A 12,026-nucleotide genomic window follows, 5' to 3' on the forward strand; every position below is an offset into this window, starting at 1 on the left:
AAGACGAAATGGCATAAATCAGCCACCGTAATTACCTCCTTTATGGTTTTTTTTTATCAATTATACATGTAAAAATTTTCTGGTATATATTCCAACCGGGGGGCTACAATGTATATATACCGATACCTGTCGAGATTTCATTTCTGTATAATTAACTGATTAAATGTTTCTCGATTACGTTTCGTGTGGTTAGAAAAGGATCATCATACATTTCATCAGAGTACGCGTGTATATACATCAAGTATTGATTACCAGGTGCATGAGTCTTAATTATCGTATGGGCATTTTTAAATATACATGTATGCCTACAGTTTTATGTACACGGAACGAATTAAAGTAATCAAAGACTCGCATTTATATTCGTACAAACGTCAGTATTAGAGTGAACTAAGGGGATATAAATATTGTCAGACTATTTCATCATTAAAAAGACACAACATATATTATTTTGACCCATGATGCTACCTGGCGGACTATCAATTTCCGTCAGTACGTAATTCTTAGTACGGTATACATGTAAAAAGGAAAAGGGAATTGAAACTGAAATTTCTCTAATTTCACGAGTGTGCATTCCATTTTACGCCGAACGTGAATTATGTTTATTAGCATTCAGCCTATTTGTTTTCATAGAAAAAGTTCGATTTATGGAGCAAGTCTAAAAGATTATGCGCTAAATAAAATATGTAAGAAAAATAGGTTCGTGATACCTGCTAGGACTTTACCAGTCTTATTAAAACGGATATTTAGAAATCATTAACTGACTGTTTTTATACTTCATTTCTTAGTACTATTCAATCAAACCAAATTATTCTACATTTTGTACATGCATTCCTTTTCCTGTCCCTGGCATGCAGTGAATTATGAGATGATATGAATCACATAGGCCTACATGTGGTTCATTCACAGGTGTTTGGCTCTATAGACATTTTTCTCTCTTTATATACTGACACAGTATCACACATATATATGTGTGTAGAAAAAATAGAGCCACACACCTGTGGTTCATATACATGTATCTTTACATGTAACATAAACATAATTATGTTTCTGCATGTAGTAATTTTAAAGTTCATACTAATAATTTTATGCTACAATGTGGATTGTACTCAGTTAGTAATTCATGATCATGATCACTTGTCATGGATATATCTGATAATGCCGATACACTGGCCAAGTTTATGTTCGGTCTTCGATGGGGTAGAACATGTGGGCTTACCAGATGTATACATCGCTGTATTGTTAGACAAAGAACCAAAGTGTAAGATCTATATAGCAGGTAACGACATGGCGTGTTTGTGTTTACTTTCATTTGTTTACGAGTTTTGTCGAGCCACCCCATGGGAGGCCTCATCAGGTAACACAAACGTGTGTTCGGTTTCGATGTACATTTCAATAAAGCCAGATTAGGCTATATAGGCATCTATAAATCGTTAATACAAAATACATAAGATCAGCAAATAAAATAGTAATTATAATTTTGTTAATTGCTTGCTTTTCATTCAAGAACAAACACTTTTTAAATAGTTTTAGCCTAGTTTTATATAGAAACTACATGTAAATACATAAGTTACATGTACAACATGAATTTTAGGTCCACGCGTGGAATGCGTGGGTTCGTAACGTGCAGTCGATCGCGATCGAGCAACTTGACCGCTAAATTGTCGTTGTTTGAAGAATTGGTCTCCCTCTTCACCACGTTCCAACAGACGCATGTGTGTTCGCTGACACGTATAAGTTTGGCGAGTTGCGTTCGCCATGCATGATGTTGAAGTTTGTTAGGGAAATCCCACTTTTTATGTGCCTACGCATGCGTACTAGATTGTTTTGGCTCTGGGGCGGAACTACGGATTTCCCCCTCTCCGAAGAGGGGTTTTCTATTGTTTTTGAAAAACATGGAAATGTTGGGCATTTTTTATTAGCGGATATTTTCATAAGGATATATGCTCTACTATTCAGCAAAGTTTGGTACTTTATGACGATATTTTTTCACACCAAAACATAATGGGGCTTTAATATTAGTGTAATACAAATTATAGCCAAAGTTAGCACTTGCCGCCTGTTCTGTCTGGTGACTTGTGACACTTTGCACGCTTTCCTCGTTTACGAGTGAGAGTACTTTGGGTCCGAGATTATTTAGTGAGGTGCGTTCGATTCGGTCTTATGATTGGACGGTTATTCGGATTTGTGTACTTAGAACTTATTTATCACGCCGTGTTTGCAGGTATGTTCGCTGCTATTACGATTGACTTCGTGAGCCGACGGTCACATTTCTTTCCCTCTCTTATTTAGGTATAACTCGGGTGGGTGGTCGTTGGTAAAGCTGTATATGCATGGGGGTTTATAGAAATGTAGCGGTATGAGGGTTAGGGGGACGGTCTCAAAGAGTATTTGTGTACGTCATGTGTAGAGTGCCATGTCAACATGTATGTGTAGTTGATCCGCTGCGGTAATTGTTTACTTTTGTTTGTTTATGTCTCTGTAATAAACGTTAATGTCAGTATTTAAACGCCTTTGTTCGTTCTTCTTATAGACAATACCGTACTAAACATCATAACTCAATTCGAACCTGGGTTGATCATTACACACATGTGCGCGGAGCGGGTGCACGCGTGAGTTTACCCCTCCCGTTAGACAAACAATCTTGATTATCGTCAAGTACATGTACCATTTATTTTGGAAAATGATTTTTTTTTCAGCTATAACATATTTTACAGAGACAATTTTTGCTTAAGACATAAACTGATGTAACAATGTTATTAAATCAAGATGAAGTAACAACACAAAACACATGTTTTAACTATGTTGTCTGTGATAAGTCGTTTGCCGTCTTGCGCTGTGAAACATAAGACGAACGGCGTTATGAAAATTGTTATTTGATTTAGTTTAAACAAATTTCACAAGATGATGATAAGTGAAGTATCAATATATAGCTTGTAACTATTGTGACTCTACAAAAAATCGTTCTACATCCCCACTTTAAAAATTAAAAGCCGTTCAGAAAAGGTAGTGGAAATCTTAATGTTGTGGTCGAGTGTCCCTCTATATTACCACAAGCCCTCCTCCCCTCTGAGTCGCGAGTTGGAATTCCATGTGGGGCAGATGGCAGGTTCTCGTTGCTTTCCTGTCGTTTTGCCCTGTAAATAAACTTGACGCGTCTTTAAATGATCCTAACTGTTTATATGATTCTGAATCAATCAAATAAAACCAAAGTCCTAGTTCAAAGTTTTCTGTAAACATCACACATCAAGGCTTTGTGACATTTTGTTCATTTGTCGATGTGAGATAAACACTCTAATTAACTGTGATCCATCCCAGAAATTATAAATGACATTCATGTTACTCAATGTACGCTAACCGCTTCAATCGTTTCCAGTTATCTTTAGAAATGGGTTAAATTGTTATTCTTATGTATGTACATTTCATCCGGAATTGTAACCACCCGGATCCAGTTTCTAGTTCACTCCATAAAGACGGCACTGTAACTCTTTGTTTACTTAAGTGAACCATCTGGAAGTGCTCGAAAATGCGAGCGACGAAAATCCTAGTCACCCTCTCCATTGTCCATTTTTTTATCCCCCGCCCAACGAAGTTTGTAACATATTTTACAGAGACAATTTTTGCTTAAGACATAAACTGATGTAACAATGTTATTAAATCAAGATGAAGTAACAACACAAAACACATGTTTTAACTATGTTGTCTGTGATAAGTCGTTTGCCGTCTTGCGCTGTGAAACATAAGACGAACGGCGTTATGAAAATTGTTATTTGATTTAGTTTAAACAAATTTCACAAGATGATGATAAGTGAAGTATCAATATATAGCTTGTAACTATTGTGACTCTACAAAAAATCGTTCTACATCCCCACTTTAAAAATTAAAAGCCGTTCAGTAAAGGTATTGGAAATCTTAATGTTGTGGTCGAGTGTCCCTCTATATTACCACAAGCCCTCCTCCCCTCTGAGTCGCGAGTTGGAATTCCATGTGGGGCAGATGGCAGGTTCTCGTTGCTTTCCTGTCGTTTTGCCCTGTAAATAAACTTGACGCGTCTTTAAATGATCCTAACTGTTTATATGATTCTGAATCAATCAAATAAAACCAAAGTCCTAGTTCAAAGTTTTCTGTAAACATCACACATCAAGGCTTTGTGACATTTTGTTCATTTGTCGATGTGAGATAAACACTCTAATTAACTGTGATCCATCCCAGAAATTATAAATGACATTCATGTTACTCAATGTACGCTAACCGCTTCAATCGTTTCCAGTTATCTTTAGAAATGGGTTAAATTGTTATTCTTATGTATGTACATTTCATCCGGAATTGTAACCACCCGGATCCAGTTTCTAGTTCACTCCATAAAGACGGCACTGTAACTCTTTGTTTACTTAAGTGAACCATCTGGAAGTGCTCGAAAATGCGAGCGACGAAAATCCTAGTCACCCTCTCCATTGTCCATTTTTTATCCCCCGCCCAACGAAGTTGGCGGGGGATATACAAATAGGTTCCGTCCGTCCGTCCGTCAGTCCGTCTGTCTGTCCGTGCGAATGGTTTCCGGAGCATAACTCTAAAACCAGTAGAGATATTCCACGAAACTTCATACACACATTGGTCTTATGGTCTATTAGTGCCTTTTGCTATTTTTAGGTTTTCATTTTTTGCATATTTTCCGTAACCATGGAAACATTGCTGAAAATTGCAGATTTTTGTACCAGGTTCGTTTCCGCAGCATAACTCTAAAACCAGAAGAGATATTTCCACGAAACTTAATGGTCTAGTAGTGCCTTTTACTATTTTAAGGTTTTCACTTTTTGTACTTTTTTCTGTAACCATGGAAACATTGCTGAAAATTGCAGATTTTTGTGTAAGAATCGTTTCCGGAGCACAACTCTAAAACCAGCAGAGATATTTCCATGAAACTTCATAGACACATTGGTCTTATTGTCTAGTAGTGCCTTTTGCTATTTTAAGGTTTTCACTTTTTGTACTTTTTTCTGTAACCATGGAAACATTGCTGAAAATATCATATTTTTGTACCAGGTTCGTTTCCGCAGCATAACTGGAAAACCGGTTGAGATATATGCACGGAACTCCATAGGCACATTAGTCTTATGGTCTAGTAGTGCCTTTTGTTATTTTAAGGTTTTCACTTTTTGTACTTTTTTCTGTAACCATGGAAACATTGCTGAAATGGCAGATTTGTGTGTAAGAATCGTTTCCGGAGCACAACTCTAAAACCAGCAGAGATATTTCCATGAAATTTCATAGACACATTGATCTTATGGTCTAGTAGTGCCTTTTGTTATTTTTAGGTTTTCACTTTTTGTGCTTTTTTCTGTAACCATAGAAACATTGCTGATATCATATTTTTGTAGCAGGTCCATTTCCGGGTCATAACTCTAAAACCAGCATAGATATATCCACGAAACTTCATAGACACATTCTTTTTATGGTCTAGTAGTACCTTTTGCTATTTTTAGGTTTTCATTTTTTGCACTTTTTCCGTTACCATGGAAACATTGCTGAAAATATCATGGTAAATGGTAAATGTTACTTTGCAAAACTCCACCCATCTTTGTGTATATAGTCTAATATAAATGTCAAGGCTGTATACCTGATTCAACAATTGAAGCCCCGCTCTACTTGAATTATACTCCATCTTTCTTTAGCTCAACTTCCTTTTTCCTGTTTTTTTTCATACACATAAGTCTCCACAATCAAACTTACTTCAGCTTTGATATCTCCATTGGCGGGGGATCTGAATGACTATGTCCTTGTTGAAAGTTGATGTTGGTGCTTTATGTTTAACAGTCATGGATCTGAAAAAAATATGAGAATGCGATTTTTGTCATTTGATATTTTACACAATAGTTCATGACATATATATATTTTTTAAATTGGCTTTTTGTTTGTTTCAGGTTCTGGCTTGAGTACTGTGGGTGGATTCAAGGAAACTACATCTGACGATATATGTACTCTGTATTCATCTGCTAACTGTACGCGATATTAAGAGAAGTGCCCTCACATGACTCTTCATACAAACAGATTCATTGTAAACGCGCTCAAATAAATATTGACACTCTGAGCTCTAACTTGTTGAATTTTCATTATATTTTTCTAAGGATTTGAATACATATTCCTTTTACATTACCTATTCGTATTTCAGTTAAAGAACTTTAAAGATGGGTTTCCACACTCGCTAATTTTTTCTTGGATGTTTACGTTATGCTAACTTTTTATCACATATATCAAATAACTGGTACTGATCTGTGTCGACAAATTTGTGTCTAATCAAGTCTATTCGACGGACAACCTATACATTTGAAATAGTTAGCCGCCAGCTACAAATGTCTTGGTACTTGTGATAATATGTCAAAACATTTACATTAAAACAAAGTTGTCATGTCATCTATTATTTTTCTAAAACAATATCCAACGGAAACCACATACCTCACCTGATGCTGTCTAATATGTCTAAGAAGTCGATTATTTACCTGTAGCTGTGTAATACAAAAAAGTTTGAACTTATTGTACAGGTACAGGTAAATGTGGACAGCTGAAGATTACATCTTGGACAGCACAAGGTGAAGGTTTTTTAGTAGACAAGTGATCTAATTAAACAATGGATAATGAATACAGGAATTCAAAATCCATATTTTTTCACAAATTCATTGCAACAAACGGATATTTACATGTAAAGTACAATGACCGTATTCTCCGCATACAGGTAAAAACCTAAAATGATGGGAGATTCAAAGGATATATCCAAGCACTATACTATGATAAACACATTCCAGAAAGAAATATATTAGATCTATATAATTTTGGCCATATTTCTTCTTGAAAGACATCATTTATGCATTTGAAGAGCTTTGCGATTCCTTAGACGTTTTGTGTGTAATCACAGAAATATTGAAAATATCAATCCTTCCCGCATATTGCACATCATTGTATACGTACTTACATGACCATCGCTGTTAATAGGACGTTAATTTATCAAACAAACAAACAAACAAACAATCCACTACTTAAGATTTATGATTTACTTACAGAAGTAAAGTTCGTATTTCATATATATTAATCACACTCAATTTAATCCATTTTGATGTGGATATAGTACATTTCTACTATGCACTTTTCTGAAATCCATCCTAACCCTCCGATAACGTTTTGACAAATGAAACTAAAATAACCTCGCCCATGATTTCACACATCTCTAGCACATACAAACACGAAATAAGCATGCAAGGTGACTTACATTTAAAACCTTCCTCTGTCTCATCAATAGACTTAATAGTCGATTGCACATACTGAATGGACAATGTTACTGTCCAATATTTACACAAAAGCGGGATGTGTTTTAAGTAGGATAAAAGCCTCAAACTATGTATTAAGTGAAATATTGAACTATCTTCAGCAATGACGCGCATCAAACAGTCGAATATTTCCCATAATAGACAATTTAAGGCTGATATCCCTTACTTATAGGTGTCCTTTTAATCCCACAGTTTGACTAGTTTTGTCGCCAGTATCCGGTCAAAAAATGGAAATGAAAAATAGTAACAAATTATCCCTTATCGAATTACTCGTTTCTCACGTCTAGTGCATGATACATTTTATACAATAGTATTCGAGAAATTATATAGATTTGGACGAATTCATTTGTCTACATTACATGTTTTACGTTTGTATAAGAGGCACTTTCTGAGAGACGCATAAGAAGAAAACTACCAAAAACCAGGAATAATTGAACACCAAACTATCTCCATTCAATCCTTTCTCCGGTACTAATAAGTGTGTTTTAACAGCAAATTAGAATACCATTCGGCAGCGGTGGAGCATCTTAAAAAACACTTGAATGCTGATGTAAATTAAAATGTTTTACTGTGTGGCAGTGAGCTATATGCATATCAATTGATGTATTAAAAGTTATAATGATTGTGTCTATCGTCTTTGGTGTCATCATTGTATATTAGGAGGAGGCCTTTTAAGTTGCAATAACGTTTGCCTTATCATTTTGTCTTTTGTATTGACAATAAGATATGTTTAAACTAAATAATAGAACTGCAGACAAATCTAATAAATCGTATTCATTAAGATATTTGAATTTTGCTCTGTTCATGGTCAAATCAATTTCTGGCCACTTATGTGTACTCGCGAACATTATACCGAATTCGCATATTACAGAGTTATCTGCACTTGCGGGTAGGAATTGATTGTGACGTCATGAGTTTGCGAGCGTAACGTCATGCGTTTCGGAGAAAAGACGTGAATTGCACTCACAAAATAATGACGTAACAATCGATACCTACCCGCAAGAGAGCTAACTCTATAATATGCAAAGACGGAATACTAAGGATGGCAAGTAGGCTACCCTGTATAGCATTAAACTGTTCGAAATCACCATGTGTGAGATTTTCTCCCTGCTGATGATTATTTAGGAACTGATCTCGAAATCTTCTTACATCGACATTACACAACTATATTGTAATAATACGCTCTAGATCTTCATATTCTGTATTTGATTATTACTTTTCTATTTTGGAAGTATTAATGTGAACATGATCTCCATACACTTTTTTTTCGTATTATGAATTATATTTTGATACTTCAAATTGTTGTATTGGATGCCCGAGTCATCCATTTATTCCATTCGTTTTCTGCTGTTCTTGTTCACCCTGACTCACTCCATTTCCTCCAAAAATAGCACTAATGAAAAGAAACTTTTTTCGTATGGAATACATGTTATTCCTTATTTAAGAGAAAGAAATATAACTAGAAAATTTCTTCATGGTCAGTTTTTTTTTATTTTTTCTTTAATTTTTAGTTTGAAGATTCGTTAAGTGTGGCCAGTATTTACCTCGTGATAACATGTTTGTGTTGGTCACTTCCAATGGAACGTGGAAATCATTTTCGCCTTAAGGTTGTATTCATCTGAGGTTTCAGTCCCGTTGAAGTCTCGTTTCAACATAGATCAAAGAAGTTATGAGATTTTCAAATATAATTTATCAATATCTGTAGCAAGTTGCCAGATGCAAATTTTGTCAAAAAATTACATTTCTATTTTTAGTAGATTTTTAAATACGGGGATTTTAAGAAATGGCCCATTTGGCGGCCATTTTGAAATTGTGTCTTTTTTCGCTTCAAGTAGAGCCACAGTTTTACTTAAATCATCACTGCGCCAGCATTTTTAGCTGTATTTAGCTCATTTTTGCTGCAAATCGTTACTAGGTTCGTAGTAATTGAAATATTGAGCATTAATATGTGAAACGATACACTTTTGTGACTTTATTTTTACATTTAATGGTAATTTGGGCACTTTTAGTTTTTACTCTAAAATACTGAAAAATAACAAAAATTCAAATGGGGCAAAAAAGTAAGCACACGGCCTTCCAATTTTTCTTCCTGATTTAGAAAGAACAACCGTTTCCCTATTGATATGCAAAATATTAAGAAAAGTTTAATACCAAAACTTTTTCTATAAAGGGTTAAATTTGGCAAAAATGGCTGAAAATGGTGCATTTTGTAACTCAAAATTAAGGAGTAGGGGTAGCATATATTGTTATTCTGAGAAAAAATATCAGTCTAATTGATCAAAACTGGTATATTTTTGAAGAAGACTACTAGAAAATGAATTCTACAAGCATTCATACATATCAAACACCTCATTAGGAAATTATGGCTTTAATTTCTATCTTATATGGTCAAAGCGGCAAAATTCCCATAAAATCCAATATTTTGTTAACTAGATATCTTTGAGTGACAAAAGCTATAAAACGAGCACACGGACATATGTTTATTCTTCCATTTTCTTTTATGGTACCAGTGGGGCAACACCTTAAGGGGTGTTGCGGATAAAATGAGAGACGTAAAAGGACCATGATAATTCGTGGTAATTCTCCAAAAAATTCTCCTGAATGTACACATTAACACACCTTTATGGTGAACAAAATAGGTTCAAAGATTTTAAATAGAAAATGTATAGTAATAAGCTTCTCCAATGAAATGAAGCAAAAAATCCCAATGTCATGATTACATAATATTTCAATTTGATCTGGACATATTATTGACTTCACTCAAAAGTGATAATTCTGAATATGCAATATGCATTAAAAGTTATAATTTATATTGGAAGAAAACGGTTCTTATATATGAAAGTAAAGTAGTAATTGGTATCACTGTGACCTGCTTACAGATATGGACTACATATGTAGTACAATGTACATTGTAATACAAAGAATAGCTTGCTCTCCAGCATTATAATTGGTAGGCCGAACCTGAACCCAACCACATCAGTGATGAAATGTCCAGAACTACTCAAATTACTATAACAATAGCGTTTATTATACAGAAAATCTGCTATTCTATTTATTAATAATATTACTTAAATCCATGATGAGTACCAGTGGGGGTGGGGGCATGTTAAGGATTTCCGTGTTAAAGTATATACGCTTCGTCCATCATTGTTGTACAATCATAAGGGGAGATAACTCTGTGAAAGATGAGCGGTTACCAATGGGACATGCGTCTCAGTGAAATATGATGTTTCACCCCCCGCCTGAATGTTCTTAGCCACGTGATATATTTAAACTAATCACAGGCACATTTTTACATGTGCCCTGGAAATATGCATGTTTATGAATAATCAGGTAAAAGACTCCGCTACAACCATTTTATCGAAAAGAAATTGTTTTATCTCATATAAGTAAGAAATTGGTAATAACGCCAAAAAAATGTGTCTGTTTAGGGTTACATTGGCCAAAAAAAATAGGGTCGGTCGGTCGGGGGATTTCACTCTAAAATAATGGCCAGAACTGGAGTCTGAGATCTAAATCCCGACTTTAAATAACCAGAATTAATGTAATATGGATTGTATGACACCCAACAAGTTATTATGAGGTAGTTTTGAAATGAATTCTAGCCGTGAAAGTGAGCAAATAAGCTAATTACCTCCCCTTTCACATCCCAGGTTAAAATCCTTTTTTCTATTTGCAATTTTAAGCCAAACACAAAATGTTTGCATAATATTTGTCCCTGCAAAATGACTTCATAATCACTTTAATTTCAAGTTTATGATTAATTTTGTTTTCTGTCCTTAAATTTCACCAGTATTGATCATTAGGACGCACTGGTTATTTAGAAGGTGAAAAAGATGGAGCAACTTGTTTTGGGCTGTGGTTGCAGAGTGGTTAAGATGCCTCGACATATTTACCACAAGTCCTATACCTTTTGGTTACAAATTTGAATCCCATGTGGCGTAGATTCCAGGTACTGACTGCTAGTCAGTGGTTTTTCTTCGGGTACTCAGGCTTTCCTCTAGAGTCTAGACATCTCCAAAATGACCCTGTAATAAACACTGATTCTGATATTTAATTTAAATAATGGCATGACATCAACTATTTTGAAATGCCTTGGTATAATTATCATGTAAAAGTCAGGGCCGCAGTGGCCAAGTGGTTAAGATGTCTACAAGCCTAGCTCCACCTCCGGGTCATGAGTTTGAACCCCATTTCCGGCAGTAACCAGGTACTGACCGCTGGTTGTTGGTTTTTCTCCGAGTATTCCAGCTTTCCTCCACCAACAAACCTCACATCCTGACACGACCCTGGCTGTTAATAGGACTTTAAACTAATACTCGAGCTCATGTAAAAGTTTCCGCTGTTCCTATTTTATCAAAAGAAACTTTTTTTCCAATATAAATAAGAAAATGGTAATAATAGACAATATCGGCCTGGCTAAACAAGAAATCTGTTACAATTAGAGACATTCCAATAATTTGGCTAAATTCTTTTAATTGTATCTAGCATTATGCTAAAAGATGAACAAATAGGCAAATTACCTCCCTTTATTCAATCCCAGTGAAAACTTTTTATGTGACATGTAAAAAATGAAGTATTTAATTGAAAGCAAACCCTTTGAAAGTCAGATGCCATCCAAAGCGATTTGTATAAGTTGTATAAGTTTGTTTTCTCCTCTCGGACATGACATTTACAAGACCATTTCCAAGCGCTGACTGTTGGTTAGTG

Source organism: Argopecten irradians, chromosome 16 (assembly GCF_041381155.1).
Source record: "Argopecten irradians isolate NY chromosome 16, Ai_NY, whole genome shotgun sequence".
Lineage (NCBI taxonomy): Eukaryota > Metazoa > Mollusca > Bivalvia > Pectinida > Pectinidae > Argopecten > Argopecten irradians.